General features: G+C 34.4%; 1 long non-coding RNA gene across 1 annotated transcript in view; it reads right to left on the bottom strand.

Moving 5' to 3' along the window:
* The window catches only part of LOC128532911 (uncharacterized), a 71532-nt gene extending 52266 nt beyond the window's left edge, over positions 1-19266 (bottom strand). The window contains exon 1 of the long non-coding RNA XR_008361327.1: positions 19085-19266. This is a non-coding gene — a long non-coding RNA (uncharacterized LOC128532911). The remainder of the gene's footprint in view (positions 1-19084) is intronic.
* Positions 19267-19631: the final 365 nt, after the last annotated feature.

Raw genomic sequence — 19631 nt, 5'->3', positions numbered from 1 at the left:
CTTTCTCTTACACACACACACACACACATAAACACACATACACACCTTCGATCTCTTTAATACTTTGCACTTTTAGCACTTTTCTTTTTGAGGTTTGTACACAGCAAGCTGATGTTTTCAATATTACTTGGATTTAGTATATAAATTAAATGCTATTGATCAATTTACTCAGCTCTCGTATCTCTATTCATGTAATATACATCACGTATTGTTTTTTTTGCTCTATTTTTTTTTTGCTTGGTTATAAAAGTTGATGTTTACCCAAAACCATATCCTTGTTTTTGCTCTAATTAACACTTCATACATTTTTTATATGTGGGAACATTTCAAGTTTACCTTTCATTCACAATAATGCAATTTAGAAAATTTAACAATAATCAATTTTCATCTCCTCATTACAAGAGTCATGTTAATAAGACATAATTTAAATAAATTGGTGTATATTTATTTTAAAACACTGAATCCTGCATGCATTATGAATCATTCATTTAAATAATATGAGGTCAATACAAAAGCACTCGCTGTTTGTTGTTGCTCTTTCTCTCGTTTCCCTGATGTCATGCAGACATCCTAGACAGTTTAGAGCAAAAAAAAAACTTCAATGTTGGCTTTAATTTACCTTGAATTTACTTTCTGAAAACCCCAAATAAATCCAGCTGCTTTTTTAAAAAAACAATGTTTAATACAACAAAAAAGGTCCAAATTTATTTTATTGGTAAAAGCTTTAATCCGATTTCCAAATAGTGGTGAAAGTGTGAAATTATTTTCATTTTTGATAAGACTAAAACAGATTGCTTACACAGAATATATATAATTTATTTAATATATAATATATAATTCTATATCATAGCAGAAATAGTGGATTTGATCATCTCTATGTAAATCTATGTCAAACCTGTTTACATCTCTACTACTATTGCTTAAAATCCCTTAACAGCAATCTCCGGTCATAAATCTTTAACATATTGGAAATAAACTGTCCTCGCTTGATTTAATTACTAGACATTATAAGGGAGATATCTGATTGGTTCAGACAGCCTCAAAAACAACCAAAGCATCATCATCATCATCATCAATGTCTCTCTGTCTCTCTCTCTCTGTTTCTGATGAGAGCAGCCAGACATGCGAGTGCAGCATTTGTGTGTAGCCTAGAAACAGCAGCCAGCTGCCATCTGTCTCATTTTCTACTGCTTGCTAGAAAAATACAAACTCTGCTACACTCAGATACACTGACGTAAAAGACCCTCATGCATAGAAAAATTAAACATCATATACCTATACACCATAGCCCCAACCAACATGGATCAATAAGTGCAAAACGCTGCAATCAACTCACCTTCATTTATTGTCAGGTTTAAGTAATTTTCAATTATCATTATTAAATTATGTAAACTTTAAATAATTGTACTTATCTATTTGATAAATATATTTATTGGACTGGTAGTATAAATTTATTTTATTTAACTTGGATAGTTTATTTATTTATTTATTATATATCTGTGCTGCTAACTGGGTGGTGATGTCTGTGTTTTTATAAAGCAATATATATATATATATATATATATATATATATATATATATATATATATATATATAACAAATAAAGTATCCACAGTATCTATCTATCTATCTATCTATCTATCTATCTATCTATCTCACACATAGAAATTACAACATATTGAGCGATACCGGCAGTTGCCACTGTTGTGGCATCTTTCAGGGTAACATGTTTTGTCCCATTACTTTATATATTTGCAAAAATTGCTTGAATCTCACAGACCCCCATTTGCAGAAAACCTGATAATGAGGCTTTTGAAAGGAATCACAGGAAAAACAATAGTATTAAATGGTATCATTGAATGTCACTGTGTTGTTATCCCTCAGGGTTACATGCTATGCCCCTTTAGTTTGTTTGTTTCACCTGACAATTAAAATAGAATCTTAAATATGAAATTAAAGATTAAATACTTTAAGATATTTTACTGTTTTATGAAGTAGCTAAAGAGACATGAGAGAAGAAATAAATTTATACTTTTGGGATAACATTACATTAATTTACTTCCAGGTCATTCTTCAACTGCTAAACAGGGGTTTATACTGTACAGTACTAGCATCATTAACCAAACATGGTTTTAGTCTCATTAGGTAGATTTTTTTTTAACAATCACAAGACAGAAAACGTGATTTGTCTGCAAAATGATAGGAGAAGAGACCCACCTTGAAACTAATTTGCTAACAGATTGACAATAATTCTTTTTTTATTTGATTTAAATTTTTTATAATTTATATCTAATTTAGATTTATATTTTTATATATTATATATATATAAATTTATATAGATTTATATTATACATCTAATTTATAGATGTGATTTTTAAAATTGTTTAGCAGTGACTCTTCTTACATTGACCCAGTTATACTCTAAACTATCGTGTACAAAATAACTATTTTCTCCTACGCATTTTTCCTCCCATTTCCCTTTATGGGCTCAATACTTTTAAAAGATATGAAATAAAACATATGAAATAAAAATAAATAAGATGCCAGTAATGAGAAACGAGACAGTGTAGTACCTATTAATGTGGCCAAGCAGTGTTAGTGTTCTTAGGCCAAGTTAGTGTTCTTGGCAAGGAATTTTTTACGTGTTTTAAGTGTGCTTGGGACCTTGTATACGGTGCCTTTCAAAAGTATTCACACCCCTTGAACTATTTCACATTGTGTCATATTACAACCACAAACAGAGTAAATGTATCTTCTGGGGATTTTAAATGAAAAAGTGGAACATAATTGGGAAGTGGAAGGAAAATAATTAATGGTTTTCAGTTGTTGTTGTTTTTTTTTACAAATAAAAATCTGAAAAGTGTGGCATTGCATATATATTCAGCCCCCTTTACTCTGATCCCTTTAACCGAAATCCAGTGGAACCGATTACCTTCAGAAGTTACCCACAATAATTAGTAAATAGAGTCCAGCTGTGTGTAATTTAATCTCAGTATAAATACAGCTGTTCTGTGAAGCCCTCAGAGGTTTGTTAGAGAACATTGGTGAACAAAAAGCATCATGAAGACCAAGGAACCCACCAGACAGTTGTAGAGAAGTTTGAAGCAGGGTTGGATTATTAAAAATGTATATCCCAAGCTTTGAACATCTCATGCAGCACTGTTCAAGCCATCATTCGAAAATGGAAAGAGTATGGAACAACTGCAACCTACCAAGACATCCCCATCCACCTAAACTGACAGCCTAGGCATTAAAAACTATTCATCACTTTACAATTAGGTGCCACTTTGTGTTGGTCTATCACATAAAATCCCAATAAAATACATTTACCTTTGTGATTGAAACATAACAAATAAAAAAAAAAACATGAATGAAAGTGTTACAGCATAGGACATATTTAGTGAGTTAAGCACTAAGTGTTGTTTTTGTTTTAAAATAATTAATAGTTTCATCTGAAACCAGTAGTTCAAGCAGTATGTGATTTTTTTTAAAGTATTGTACAGTATATTTAGGCTGCAATCTCATTAATTATTATAAGATGATAATAATCGTAAACAGTATAACCAGCAAGCAGTAAATAATTTTCCCTGCAGGGAGCAGGGAAAACATAAATTCAATCTAAAAGTTATAACTTATGATTGTTTACATGGCTTGACATAAAACCTGTAGCTCATGTTCAGAATAACATTCTAAGGAGCTCTTCCAAGACGTGGTCATTTATTGAGGTTTAAAGTTCAAATATTTGTTTCTCACGAAGCATATGTACAGTAAGATCAAGTTGAAATTTGGTGCCAGAATTTGGTTTCACTAGACATTTCACAAAGTTATCATTGACACTACCATGAGGCATTGGTGGTTTGGTGGTAGAGTCTTTGCCTGCCGCATGGGAGGCCTGGGTTTGGTTCCCAGCCAATGCACCATACACATCAAACTACTGGGGTTGCGGAAGTTACTGCTCATAGTGTCGAGGCCAAGACTGGATGAAATGGGAGGAATGAGTTAGTTATGTATTTAGGCATAAAACTTGCACATAATCCACTATATGGAAAGAGTATTTCAAATGTAGTGACCTTTAATGGAGAACCCCGAAAGAAAAACATGTGTTAAGCTCACTCACCATCTATACAGCTTTATCCCTGGACAGTGTGCCAATACATTACAGGGCACACACATACACACTACAGACAATTTGGAAAGGCCAATTAGCCTAATCTGCATGTCTTTGGACTGTGGGAGGAAACTGGAGCATCCTGGGGAAACCCGGGGGAGAACATGCAAACTCCTTGCACACAGACCCGATGGTGAGAGTCTAACCCAGAACCTGGAGGTGCAAGGTAACAGTGCTAACCACTAAGTCACTGTGTAATACCGCGCAAGTAATACCGTCTTGAAATTTTAACTTTTTCAATCTCATAACTTTTGGCAGGAGTCAGTTCTTTGGGGTGCTATTTGTGAACATCACATTTTTTTATTCTTTCTTTTGCTAGTTTGTGAGTTTGCTAGTTACTTTTTTTGCCTTTATGTTTTACAAGTACTCAAAAAATAACAAAATCCAGCCATTAACTTCTATTTGCATTTTATCTTTATTCATAGGAGAACATGTATGATTATCACAACAGGCTGTCTTTGCAAATTAAACCAGCAAATTTCTTTTGAAGATTTGGTTAGAACAAAAATTTGTGGAATGCCATTCTAGGGAAAAGTATGTACACTAGTTCCGCCTCTAATTCCTTCCTCAAACCTTAGTTGGCTTTCTATTGCAAATGTTTTACAAAGTCAGGTTGAAGAATAAAACTGTTTTTAATACTGTTCCGTCAAAATTTTCAATTAAACCTGTCTAAGACAGTAAGACAGTAAACTTGTTTAAAGTGTACCGTGTTATTTTCAAACAATACCCCACACATCTTTTACTCCACACATCTGAACCATACCCCACACATCTTACATGACATTATGTACATTTTTACTGCTGATTGACCATTAATAACATGCTTTTGTCATGGACTAAAGCCAGCAGTAATGACTTTGACCACATGGGACAGGATTTTACCCTGATGTCATAAACATAACAACACATAATGGTTTAACCATAGCGCAGTGTTTTTGACTTGCTGACAGGCGTTAAATACGTCCTTCAGGATTTGGCCAAACGCGTGACTCAGAATGAGCCATAAAGCCAGGAGCGGTTGTAATTTTCCTGCGGGTCCAGGGTTGAGTCCATACCATGCATTATTTATAGAACCATCAGTAGATTAGGCAGAAAGCAGATGCAGAGCTCCGGCTAAGGCACGATAACAGAGCTTCATGACCTGTTCACTTTGAACGTGATTAGATTTCCAAACAAAGGTGCATTTTTCTGAATGGCTGCACTTTCTGACTCACCGTGCATCATCAGATTTTTCCTTCTCAGATTTAAAGCCTTCCACAACAACTGACTTTTTATTCTTGTAATAACCGGTGTATTGATGCAGCTAATCAATAATACTATGGCTGAGTGCTAAAGTTTGCACCCCCTGACTGTTTTTTTTTTTTTTATCTAAAGTGACTTGAATTTATTATTAAGCTGCAAAGTGGGCATGAAAAAAATAATAGGTTGGTGTAACAACATCAGAAAATTTGTTAAAGGCCGTTAGGCAAAAGATAAGCACAAAAGCTCTTTAAAGAATGTTTACATTACACTCAAAAAGGAATAAGAGGACATTTATATGGATAAGGTTTCTGATATTTTAAAGACATTTGTTTTTTGTCATGATGATGGAGTGCCTGTGAAATCTAATAAATGAAATCGCTTGCTGATACAAGTCTTTGTATTCCTTTTGTTGATTTAAGGGTATGCAAACTTTTGCACTCAACCGTGCCGAGCGGTTAATAACTCTTATGTCAGAGCACAAAGACATATGACAAATGGCGTCGTAGTTACAAAAACACAGAGCTTGAAAAAAAGAAAAAGCTACAGTAAGCGAGGCTTTGTCTCCGTCATGAATAGGAGCAAAAAATAAACAGTGCTTTGATGCTTAATTTTAAACGACGTTATTGTACAAGATCGCTGCCGAATTCTTGCTTCTGATTGGTCAGACTGCAAATTAGAGGTTTGTTCAATTGTGTTGGTAAAGTTTATAAACAGCTTGTACAATGACTTGTGTTTTTATACACTACAAAATCACATTTGTGTCATTGTTGACAAGGAAGTGACTATCTAACATTTATGAATGAAGTCTCCAGTGTTTTGTAACAGTCAGGAATGTTACAGAAACGTCTTTAGAAGCACATACTTTCTTTTCATTAACATAAGAAGCTGTGTTATTAATTATATTAGAAATCAAAAAGAAAGAGAGGATGTGAGGATGACGAGGATGAGGATGATGAGGATGTGACATTTTTGCAGTTCAATTCTTTATTATTTTCCATGTGCATGTTGTATAATTACTTTTAACCTTGATTTATACAGTTCTGTGCAAAAGTCTTGAGTCACCCGTCATTTCTTCATATTTTGATGCTAACAATCCAGACTTTGTTAATGCAGTCTTGAGAAATAGGTCTCCAGGATTCCTGAAGGACTCAGTTTTAGCCAGTTTTTGCCTCACATTTTCAGTCCTGTCCCTGGACAGTTTAAGCTGGTTTTTTTTTTTTTGCTTGTTTTTGTAAAGCCACACATTATTTAAATGTAAAACTCATCTAACTTAAGGCAGCGAGAAACAGATGCAGATGATGACAGATGATCAGGCCAGTGATTAGTATCCTGCTGATGCTGAATGCTGAGTGGTTGAAACAGATGAGAGGGGAAATGAGGATGCTGCTGAGGTTGTTACATAAACAGCTAATTTTAAAATAGTATCTTATGGCACTTTGCAGCTTTCCAAAGTAAAGCATTTGTTCCTATTTCTTTAATTGAATCTTTAACATTTAATTTAATTTTATGTAAAGAAATTGTGAGGGGGCGGTCAAGGCTTTTGCATAGTACTATATCTAAAGAATAAAAGGTGTTGCATAAGTCAGTGCAGTTGCAGTCTTACTATATTCAAAAACAAGACATGGCTACATTTAATGCTGTGGAACATCTGCAAAACGGGTATCGCAGCATCTATTAACAGACCTTCTCGTAAGTTAATAGAGCAGAACTTTGTATGTATTACTCCTTAATACATACAAAGGACTGACTTTGGAAAACATCCATCATCCATACCACTTATCCTGTGTAGGCTTGTAACAGTCCTGGAGCCCATCAACTTTTTGACTGTAGTCTGCACCATGTCTTTGAACTGTAGGAGGAAACTGGAATACACAGAGGAAACCCACTAAGCACGGGGAGAAATTCAAACTCCACACAGCCATAACTCATGGCCAAGGCAACAGGGCTGAACGCTAAACCACCGTACCGCCAAACACTTTCATAAAGGTTAAATAAATATCCTTTTATAAAAAAAAAAAACATCCTCTGATGATCAGATATTTGTTCAAATCAATCAAGTTGATACTTGTTGCATTAAAGAGTTCAATTAATCAACACCAACTATATCTACATATATTCTTCATTTTCAGTAATAATGAACTAAAACCCTAAACCTGCTGTGTCACATGATGTGCTATGCATTAAAGTTTAAAAAAAAAAGAAAAAGCTCACCCCGGTGCTTTAGCCTTAAACAAACAAGTAAAACCGACCGAAGGGCTGCCACGGCTTGGATTATAGTGATAAGCTTTCCTGAGCTAACAAAGCACTTTTTGTGAACATTTAAAACGCTGTCTAAATGATCTCTACGGCAAGATGCATCTTGTTGCAAAAATGCAGGACACACCAAGCCAAAGAATAAAGTATGATGACTTTCTCCTGAGCACACACAGCTTGTGTGGCCTCTGTGTATGTGTGTGTTTTGCGGATTTATTCAGCTGCAGTCTCCAATCAACAATCAAGCTAAGAATATGGCTTTAACAGTAACGTGTCCGTAGATGTTCTACATGATATATGAGTCAAATAGGAGATTTGGGGCCGGAAAAAAAAGGGGGAGGAACGCGGTAACCAGAGAACACGCTGCTCGGAAGAAAACGTCCGATGCTGGAAGAAAAGACACCAGGCTTAGTGTATTAGTCTTTGTTTCTCTAATGACGGCTCTACTTTGTACTCTGCAGCAAACGTGTGTGCTTTTCATTTTAAGTCCATCGCACCAGGTCCTCGCAGGCAGGATCTTACTTTACTTCACAAACACACACACACACACTCGTTTATGGCATAAGCCGCTCCTGCTTTGCTGCTGATCCTCGTCTGAATTGTTAATAAAACGGCTGCCCTGGGAGAGGGGGTGGGGGGTGGGGGGTGTTGGGAGGGGGGGGGGGATCCCATCGATGAGGGAAATCAAGGACAAGAACTAAAGTTGAAATATGGCCTCGCTCCGACTTTCCATAACCTAAGTGCATCTCTAATGAAACCCACCTGAATTCCTAATGTCTAAGACACACAAGGAAGTGAGAAATTCACTAGAAGAATAATGCTATAGCTAAATATTTTCCAGGTCTGCTGATAAGAGACGTTAAGATAACAAAAGTACATTTTCCTGGAAAAAATTCTGGAATACTTCCAGATATAAGAGCAAAGACAATACACAGAGTATCTAGTGTGTGTGGTACTGTATTCTTTAAATAAATGTTTGTCAAGAGTTCTTTGAGCAGCTCAGTGTTCCCTGCTTCTACATTTCAATACAGGTATAATACCTGCTTTAGAAGTTTCAATAAGTAGAACAATTCCCCTTTTGTTTTTGTTTCTTTCTTCTCATAAAGTACAGCTTTATTCTAAATGAAAATGTTAACTGGAAATCTAAACTTTTTAGAAAAAAAGGTTTCAAGCTTAAGGGATTTCTTGGTTTGTCTCATCCTTAAAGTTTCTGTATAAAGCCCTACAACAGACAATGTCCTTTTCAGAAAGTTCTTAAGTAAAGCTCCTTTTGGAACCTACAATCAAGAACCTTTTGGGTGTAGCTGTAGCACACACAGCGACTCTTCGCTTTGTCTCTTTGCTAGAACCCTTGAGTATTTCCTTTTCTGAGTAGAACCCTTTGGAAGCCTTGGTACCATTAATAATCCGCTAAAGCCTGAATGACCCTTTAAAGTCTCTCCACAGGTCTATTATTAGAGCTGAGTCTATTATGAAAGTTCATGGGAATATGAACATAAAACATTTTAGGATTTCTTTAAACTCCCTCCAAAAAGGTCATTGGGTGGTTTAACAGTTTTAGCAGTTTTTTTAAATAAATTCAGAAAAAATATTTCTGAAATGGAAATACTCTTTTGTTTACATAAAATCTTTAAGCATTCTATTAAAGAGACAGAAAGCAAAGTACTTTATGCTGCTAGGTGTAAGGTTTTTTTTTCATAATTGAAGTTTAAAATATTGATGCACTACTGTATGTATATATGGTTTAAGTTAGTAAGTAAGAACGCAAATAATCAAAAAATTTAAAAAGGCAAACAAATAGCAAATGAACATGCAATAAAAAAAGTAATGAAGTAACTCAGAGGGTAAACTAACAAAAACAAACAAATATTTAGTTAAACAAAGTAACAATTACATAATCAAGTAATTCAATATGTAATTATATGTGCAAGTCAAAGACTAAATAGAAAAGTAAAGCAATAAATGCAATCATAAATGAGTAAGTATGTATGCAAATGTTCTAAGATTACTAATGTTAAATTTCATTATTAATGTTAATGTTTTTAGATACTGTTTTGTGAATAGAAATAGAATAGACTTAAGTCTTGTATATATTGTATATACTTGTATACCATATACAGTATATATACAAGACTTTTGGGTAAATCAAATCTTGAATCTTGATGAGTTTCACAGCTGCCCTTGCTAGTGAACCATGAAAGCTATTTCTCTTATCAGAGAAAGTTCCAAACCATAAACTTTTTAGGCAGGAAACTATACAAAGAACCATTTATTGAGTATATAGTCCAAGTTTATTAAAACGCCAACTTGCTAAAATCCATTAATCAGCTCTTTGATTAAAGAAATATATCATGTTTGATCTGTAGGTCAGCTTAATTAAAGAGCTGAATAATCAGCTGTCAGTCACAGTCAGATGAGCGATTTAGGAAACGTCAGGCTGGAGAAGTAAAGCTCCTGCTTGACACTGCGCTTGAAAGTAAATCATCCGCAGGAAACAGAACGCTGTCTGGTTGTGATGCACTAATTACAGCGACTCGTAAATGATGCACACGTGTGCTGTGACCCTGACACTTTCCCTTGGCCTCACTTCCCTAACATTTCCCCCAATGTCCCATGAGCCTCTGCCAAAAACAGCCATCAGGCTTGATAAGAGGAAAAAAGATGGACACAGGGGACTTTGTGTTCTTTTTGACGATGGTGCAGGACCAGAAAATGGAGGTATGATTGAAGACAAAATGCAACCTTCTAGATAAGGGAGATTAAGTTACCATTTAAAGCAACAGAAAGGTGTAAAGTACAGAAGAAAACACACTGATATTGGAAAATAACCAAAAACAGGATAATAGGATGAAGCATAGTACTTTTTTGTACAAGTGTTTTATTATTTTTATACTGCATGAAATTGACAGTCATTAAATTATTCAATGAATTATTTATATTAATCTTAAACCCCATGACATAATATACATATATATTATCAATTATTAAAACGTTATATCATTGACACTGTTTGCAGTTTGTGGAATGACTCATCACTGTGCAAGCATTGCCTTTTCAGTTTAAGTTAATAAATGTTCTTAAAGAAAACTGTATTACTGTACCTTCCAGAGTGAACTTCTGGGAGATTTCATTGAGCTGCTTTGTAATTGAATAATAAGTAATAAGTATTAGGTATAGGTTTCTGTACATTCAATCATTAAAGAACATTCCATAAGAGGTTTGAGGAATTTTTAACAGATGTGAATAGAATCTGCAAGACTTTTTATGTAACTGAAATTGTGTGAACTGCTACAAATTTAAAGAGCCCATGTTATTACCAATAACCTTTTGTCCCTTATAATTATAGTTAAAATTAAATTTATTGTATTGTTTCATTAAGTATAAGTGATTAATTCAATGCTCCATAAATATATTTTTATATCTGCAACATATAATCAATAAAAAGTCAAAGTAGTTTATATTTTATAGTAGTAATATTTTAAATTTCATTAAAAATCCCAATTTCTTTAGTTAAAAAAACATACTTTTACTGTGTATAGTATACAATATATATTAATGTATAATTTTCCACTAACACTGACCTTAATTTTTAAACTTTAAGTTGAATTTCAGTTAAATTAACTCTTTTGTTCATTTTTTCTTTGCCTTTTAAATCTAAAGTATCTTTTATTTTATTCAGCACCATTAACGAGGATAAAAGTCTGAAGGTTGTTTTTTCCCTAAGCTTTTTCAACATGGTTTTGTAAAATATTTTTGCAAATTTAAATTTTATTTCACTATTAAGAAAATGTTAAACTTGCCCTGAATCCTGTCCTAAACCTTTGAGCTGTTTATTTGTTGTTGTTTTGTTTTTTATTCAAAAGTAAGTCCAAGTTATTACTGTATAATTCTGTACAATTTCAGTTTAAAGCAAACCATCTGTTGCTTTTAAATGCTTTTACAAGTTTTCTATGGTACAATTTTAACTTTTTCAATCAGCTCACTCTCCAACACTACCCTCAGCCATCATAACCTTTTATATAACTTAATATGAACAATTAGGATGAATTGTAAATATGAGATGTCTGATTAAGACGAATAAATCCAACATCACGTAAATGGCTGAAGTGGAAATGCGTCAGCTCTGAATCCTGGCTTTGCGGTGGTGCCAGAGCGTCCAGCTCCACAAACACACAAGAAGAGCATGACATCAGTTCTCGGTCATTTAGAAGATCTATTCGAGGCTTACAGTAGAGCTTCAACTTTGGCCTGGAGGAGATGGATTCCACTGAAACCCTAGCTGTGTGTTTTCTCTCTCGCTTTTTCAGCCAAGTATTGATGGAGAGGACTGGCTTAAAGAGCAAGCATGGCCGTTATTATGCTCAGCTCTTCTTACAGGCCAAACTGAGCCCTCGAACCCTCAGGCACTGACTCAGAACAGCAACACTTTAACTACATGATCACGTTACGTCCAAACTCTGTGTTTACAATATAACAGAACTGTAGATAATACTTATCCATACATGCCGAAGTCCTGATTAACTGAAAAATAACAACCCCTAATTTTCTCCTTTATACAAATACACACGCCATGATATCCCTTACTCTACATTTCGTTTTTAAACTTTCCATAATTACTATAACGGTTTTTATGACAACCAGATTTTTAAGGCATAAATAAATCTGGATTTGGGTTTACATTTAAACAATTCTACACCTTTTCTCTATTTCAGGTTTCTCATGTACACTTGCACCGACAAGGTGTGACCGAAAATGTGTCAAAAAGTAAAAAAAATATATATCATCTCGTAGCACTTAAGGCTATTTTCATGATACATGATATGCGTGAGAAGGTTTACTCCTTATGTCCTATCAAAGCTCCTCTTTACTCCTACCATTACAGCCAAAGTTTCATAATAACATCCACACTTAAAAGCACTATATAATTCAGATATTGAATCAGAGTACTACAATAAATAGTTATGGGGGTCTGGCAGCTGGTTAATAAAGTGTATTTGCATAAAATGCACAAGGTGAAGGATATTTTATGTATTCGAGATTTTTTGTGTATGTGCTAAAGAGTTAACTGACCTTAAATCTCAAATATATCATAGTAAGACATAGGGTAAGGGTCTACAGGGCAGTGGGGCAGCTAAGAGAGTTAAGACCCTGAGTTACTTTCGGGAAGGTCGGCTATTCAGGTCCCCGCTTAACCAGGTTGCCATTGTTAGGCCCTTGATCAAGGCCCTTAAACGGGGTGCTGTATCATGGGTGACCCTGCACTGTGATCTCAGCTTTATAACTGGGATATGTAAAAAAAAAAATCTCATTATGTATTAATGTATATGTGGCAAATAAAGGCATTACTTAACTTATTGTGGTAAAAAAGGTACGTTTATTAATTAACCAGACATGTGAACGTATTATTTATCGGCTTAGGCGCCTAAGGCTCTAGGTTGTTGGTTTGTGGATCTGAGGATCAGAGATCAAGCCCAGTCATCGGTGGGTTGCCACGCCCCATACTTCCTGGTCCCAAACCTGAATAAAATGGGAGAGGTTGTGTCAGGAAGGGCACCCGGCATAAAAACCTGTGCCAAAGATGTGTGCGGATCAGATGGTCCGCTGTGGCGACCCCTTGCAGGGAGCAGCCGAAAGAAAGTTCTGTTTACTCATGAAAGGGTTAATGAGAATTCAATCTTAAAGTAAGACATGACCAAACATTGGACTTAACCCCAGAATGCAATGCAGCTCAATGACAAAGTTTGGGCTTGTCCAGCTACTTATATAGTTGTATACGATATGAGAGGTTTGACATTGACAATTGGATTAGCATAAAACATTTTGAGTCCAGCGTATTGATCAGGAGGTGAAACATCTGGATAGACTAAAAGACTAAAGTACCGCTGCATCACTGTCTTTATGGTAAGAGGTATTCCAGGGTAGACCCAGTTGATAGGAACAGCTAACCAAAGTGAACACAGAGCAATCAGTGAAGAATTTTAGACTCTGTTTAGCATCACATGAATTTCTTCCTTTGATATTTTTATTAACGTGAAAAACCAACAACAATGCTTGTAAAATTTTTGCATTTCATTCTAACATAAAGCCTCAAACATTTTCTAGCTGTTGTAGTCCAATCCTCAATTGCAGATACTCTCAAAACATTGAGTTCACATTGTTTTTTTGTTTGTTTTTTTTTTTAAAAAAAAGGAAACACTGTGTACCTTTTGACAATTAAACTTCCAACCCAAAGTCCCTGCAGCCTGAATGAACATCTAAGACAGAACGAGAAGCACGCTTCCTGAGGAAATCAATGAGGCTCCATAGACACTCTGACACACTGTGTGCTCCTGTCAAGTCGTTTCCTCCAAACATCCGTTCTGCGAAGCTAGACAAACTTTGAAACTCTGGCGGTTTGCTTCAGCAGAACATGTTCATCAGAGTGGACAGACGACAGCAGCTCGCACTAGCCTGGCCTTATCACACGTCATTCAATTAAACCAAACTCACCTTTTGTGCTTTATGTATTTTTAGCCTGTCCAACCCATAAACATTCAAATGAATGTATAACGACCAAAAAAAAACCACTCTGAACATGTTATATTTATAGAAGTACAAATTCGAGCTCACAGATCTGCTGAATTTTAGTCTGAGGATGTTGATTCATTTCCTGTAACAGCAGTTCTGACAGTAGTGCAGCTGTGATACAAATCACTATAATAATGCACTTTGTTGTTGGAACAATACACAACAGCTTGTATACAGGAACTTGTCCTGCAGATGCAGAATCCATAACGGCATATATAATGTGGTAAATAAAAGAAAAAAGTTATTAAATAAATATAAAAATGTAACCTATATATATATATATATATATATATATATATATATATATATATATATATATATATAAAACATTTAACACAGAAGGAGTCTCCAGTGTCATTTGATACTTTGTAACATGTCCAGTGTTATGTCCATGACATTATGTGTTTTTTTTTTTTTTTGTTGTTGTTGTTGTTGTTGTTTTTTATGTATTAAAGCAAAATGAGAAGTAAGAAGTGAGGGAGGGCTGCCATATTGTAAGGCATAAGAGAAATTAACTTGAATGCTCCACAGCATGCGATATGAATAAATATATAAACAAACGGATAAAAACTATGATGTAAAACATTGCAACATTAGAGTATAATTAAATTTGTTGTGGTAACAATAACAGCACTCTATCCTTAGTTATTTTTTTCTATTACATCATCCCCCTACGTGTTTTATTCCTTACTTAAAGATATATTCAGTTTATCTTATTGAATATTTTGGCCCTCTGAGATTTTCATGTGTTTCACTTTTGGGACTGTAAAAATGAAAAAAAAAAAAATTATAATAAATGCAACACACACACAAACATTTTAAAAATTAAAATATTTCAAAATGTGCATAACACAGCATTTGCACGAAATCGCCAAAACTTAAAACAAATGTTTAAAACATAGCGCTCTAATCTGCTTATAACCTGTTTGTTGCCATTTAAAATCTTTTCTTTACACAATCTGTTGCTTGTATTTCTTTTTCCTCAGCTCATATTTCTTTTTCAGATATTCTAACGAGTCCTAGTCACATGACAAATACACCAATCTGACATGTTTGTGAAAAGTTTGCAAATAAAAAAAAACTTTTATTCTGAAATGATTGTTTTATATTAATTAAAATTGTAATAATCATTTAAACATTCATTTATTTATTTATTCTCTATAACGCTTATCCAGTACAGGGTCACAGGACGCCTGAGTCTGTCCCAGGAGACTCCGGGCACGAGATGGGTTACATCCTGGACAGGGTGCCAATCCATCACTGGGTACACACACATATCAATTAACCTGTTCTGCATGTTTTTGGATTATAGGCAGAAACCGGAGTACCTGGAGGAAACCCAACAAGCACGGGAAGAACATGCAAACACCACGCACGCAGACCTGACACAGGAATCAAAGCCTCAACCCTGTAGGTGCGAGGGTCCTTCCCTCTATGCCACCATCATTTAAACATTTAGGTAGTAAAATGATTTACATTTATTGTGATTTGTTGAGAGAAAATAAAAGCTGAATAGATATTTAACACGTTAGGTTTGCATAATTACTGTATGTTACTGTATGTTACATTACCAAAATTACTGAGTGTATATACATTCATGGGTGTAGATAGTGTAAATTTAAAGAACAAAGTGGAGTTAAATTTATTTGACATTAATGAAATAATGTGTTATAAACACTACTTACTGTATATGAACACTACTTACAATACTTACTTGATGTTAAGACTTAAAGTGTACTAAAGGTTGCTGTAGATTTGCAAAGTGAAACTGAATAACTCACCTTTTTTTTTTCACCCAAAATCTCTAAGAGGTTAATTTCTCACAGTTGAAAAAAAATCTGAACAATCTTTCTAATTTATACGACACTGCAAATGATAACATCTTAGCAAGTAAAAGTATATAAATATCCAGAATAAAGGAAAATTGATCTAATATTCCTCACTGGGAAATGAATATATAACATTGTATGTATATGTCTAATTTTACACAATTTAAAATAGTTTTGATTTATTGTAACGTCAGATAGCCGTTTGCTTCTTTCTCAAAATCGATTCAAGAAATTAGTTAATAATTAAAAAAAAAAATTGCAGATAGAATAACTGCAAGCAAGTAAAGTAATCAAGGGTTAACAATCTATTACTGTGTTATATAATAAAATTATCTATAAGGTACAGCTGACATTTGATCAATTGCATTATTTCATTTTGATGCTCTAATGTGTTATTATGTCTCATAGACATTCATTACACACAAAGAAAAGTTTTGCAAAATGGTGAAATGTCTTTCTTTCCTTCTTTCTTTCTTTCTTTCTTTCTTTCTTTTATTTTACAAAATGTTATCAGGTCTACTACTAACAGAAAATCTCAAGTATTTTAAGCCTTTTAAAAAATTGTGTATTTTTTAAGTTTCCATACAAAATAAATATGTATTTTAATGACATATTGGATTTGTTTCTGACTTTATTATTTGGTTGACTATATTCAACCCCACAGCCAACAAAATTACAAAATTAGAGCCTGGCTCATTCCAGTGCATTTAAATCCATCATGGACGACAGGTTCTCGTTTTTCCATGGGTCAAGTGCTAACAAGTTCATACCCACTTTATATCCAAAAAAAAAAGCTTTTTTAAATGTTCACTGGATATTTTCTTACTACAAACAAGCAAACAAAGCATATTTAATGGATTTCAAAGAATGAGCAAAACAAAGAACCTTTTAAGTTTTTACGAGCATGTACAGTACCTACCTATATGCCATTGAATACAGTTATGTTATTTACATACTGAAGCTAAAATTAGACAGTTGTAAAAGTTTATTTATGATCTATTAACTTTTATTCATCAATGCCTGAATTATCATGTAACTCAACATCTCTCAAGTAAAAGAGTTACCACACCATTATTTATTAATGCAAGACCTTAAGTATGAATTAATAACCTAAACGTTTATGTCAAACTTAGATGTTCTAAGTTGCATTGAAGAGAACCATTTGTCTGTTTAACAGCTAATAAAACTTAAATAGTCACTAAAAGTTTAACATCTTCTATATACTATAGTAGAATTTTAGTTATCAATAATTACAACCTGAAATGTAATACATCAATAAACTATACATTAATAAATAAACTGCATAAGACACTTGCTGCTCTTTGAAGTCTAACACATTCAGATTTACATTTGAATTATATACTGACATTTAGGGTCTAACATGGACATTTGGATGATTAAAATTAAGTTAAAATAGGTTTTAACCTATTGAAGAGTATTCGAAGATTTCTTACAAGTAATTTATCCATAACACACACTGTGCCTCATTATGTAGCAGTCTATATTCTGAATTAAGACTAATAAAAAGTGTCAATTATGTGTATAGTTATTTATGCAAATTTGTCATTTAACCATTGTATGTGCTCTGTAGACATATATTTTCTCATATTGCCTTTATGCAAACGCTTAAGTTTCTAAGCTAAAAAACAATGCTGTTTAATCATATTTGTGTAATGTTTTTAAATCATTGGAAGAATCAAAAGAATGCCGTGTTTAAATCTACAAAACTTGTATTTAAATCCCAGAAAGTCGCTTTATTATTTCTTTCTTTCTTTTTTTTTTGTCCACACCCCACACTTCTTATGTCCAGGTTCCTCAAGGATCCATGCTCACGTTTCAGAACCTTAATTTTCCGCTTAATTCCTCGGAAAATTGTAGTTCAGGAAACATTTCAAATTAAAATCGGCAGCGGAAAGAGAAACCCTCAGAAATGCTAGAAACGGAATACAGCATGGTCAACAAACCACTGTTTGCATAGCTATAAGTGCTTACCGAAGTGCATGAAGGTTTTTTTTTTTTTTTTTTTTCAAAACTCTTGGAATAACAAGACCTACAAGAGCCAAAAAATTCCAGTAGAGTGTAATTGGTAAAATGAATGGCTTTCCTGCTTTTCCCTCAAGAGACCTTTGGTGTTGAAATCTATAAGACATGTGCAGTTATTAAAAAAAAAAGAAAGAAAAAAAAGGAGGGGGGGTTGATTTTGGTTTCAAGCTTGAAGCCATTCATATGTGGTTGAAATCAGCACCATGCATGATTTAATATATACATGTACTCTGTAGCTTCGTAGGTTATTTTTATAAGAAACACATGAGTATATTAATGATGAACATCTGCCTTAGGTTTTTGTTTTCACATCAGAGATGTATAAGACTCGTGTGATTAGAAGATTTTAGTTTCAGGCTTAAAGGCTTTTCAGGTGAGGTTTATATTCAACAGTGTATGATGTAAAATGTGTGCATTTGTAAACATATATAATATAATTTGTCATTTGTCATGTGACTTTTTACATAATTTCAGTAAATTTTAACCATGCATGTAAAATTACTGACTTTAGTTGCTTTATTGTTAATAACATCGTATCCCATACAAGTATTCCTATTCAAACAACTTTAACATTTTTTTACATTCACATTCATTGAAAAAGGGATTTGGTTAAATATAAAACTTTGAACAAGTGTAACACGTGTTCATTTCCCCCAGCATTTTTTTTTACAAGGTCTTTAAAAGATCCTTTTTCCTTCTTTTATAAAGACTATGAAACTGTTTCCAGGTCACAAATTTCAACTTGTATGAAACTCTAACACAAAAGCTGTCTCTGGCAGATAAACCATGAGTGAGTGTGTTTACAGAGCGCGGAAAGACGTTTCAGCCAGAAGCTCATTAATCAAATAATACCTTACAAAAGCAAGCTCCGGGGGAACATTTTGTTCAACGTTCCGGCAAATGAACCTGCTTGCTGCGGCATGGAAGCATTTTTTTTTTCATTTATTATCCAAAAGTTAACAGAAAGGATCTTTGCACTTACCTTAATGAAAATACTGTAGGACTACTGCATGGGAATAAGCATCCTTTAAATCTTGCATCTTTCCTGCCGTGACTTGTTGTACGATCTTAAGAAAGTTTGATTAGACACAGGAAACTCGTGGTCTCTCCATCAAGGAGCGTGAGCACGCGCCGGAGCACCGGCTTCAGCACTGTGCAGCTCGACTGCTTCCCTTTCCTCCTCTCCAATGAGAATCCTTAAGCCCCTACCACATGACGTGAGACCAAAAAAAAAAAAAAAAAGAAGAGAAAAGCAACCCGAAAGCCTCGGACTGATGGGGAGGGGGGAAGAAAGAGAGAGGTGGACAGGTGGGGGTGGGAGGGAGAGGGTGCAAAAAGATCCTGCTGGAACAAAGCCTGAAAAGCTGAGTCCACCTGAGGAGGTTGTTCAGGTCTGGATTTTCAGTGCGGGCTCGGTTTATTGAAGCAGCAGAGTGAGGAGAGGGAATGAACGACTGAGGAAGGGAGGGAGGGAGAGAGAGAGAGAGAGAGAGAGAGAGAGAGAGAGAGAAGGAAGGAGGGAGGGATTG

This window comes from Clarias gariepinus, chromosome 11, assembly GCF_024256425.1.
Source record: "Clarias gariepinus isolate MV-2021 ecotype Netherlands chromosome 11, CGAR_prim_01v2, whole genome shotgun sequence".
Classification (NCBI taxonomy): Eukaryota; Metazoa; Chordata; class Actinopteri; order Siluriformes; family Clariidae; genus Clarias; species Clarias gariepinus.
The sequence above is the reverse complement of the archived record's forward strand: the minus strand, read 5'-3'. Positions and strand labels throughout refer to the sequence as shown.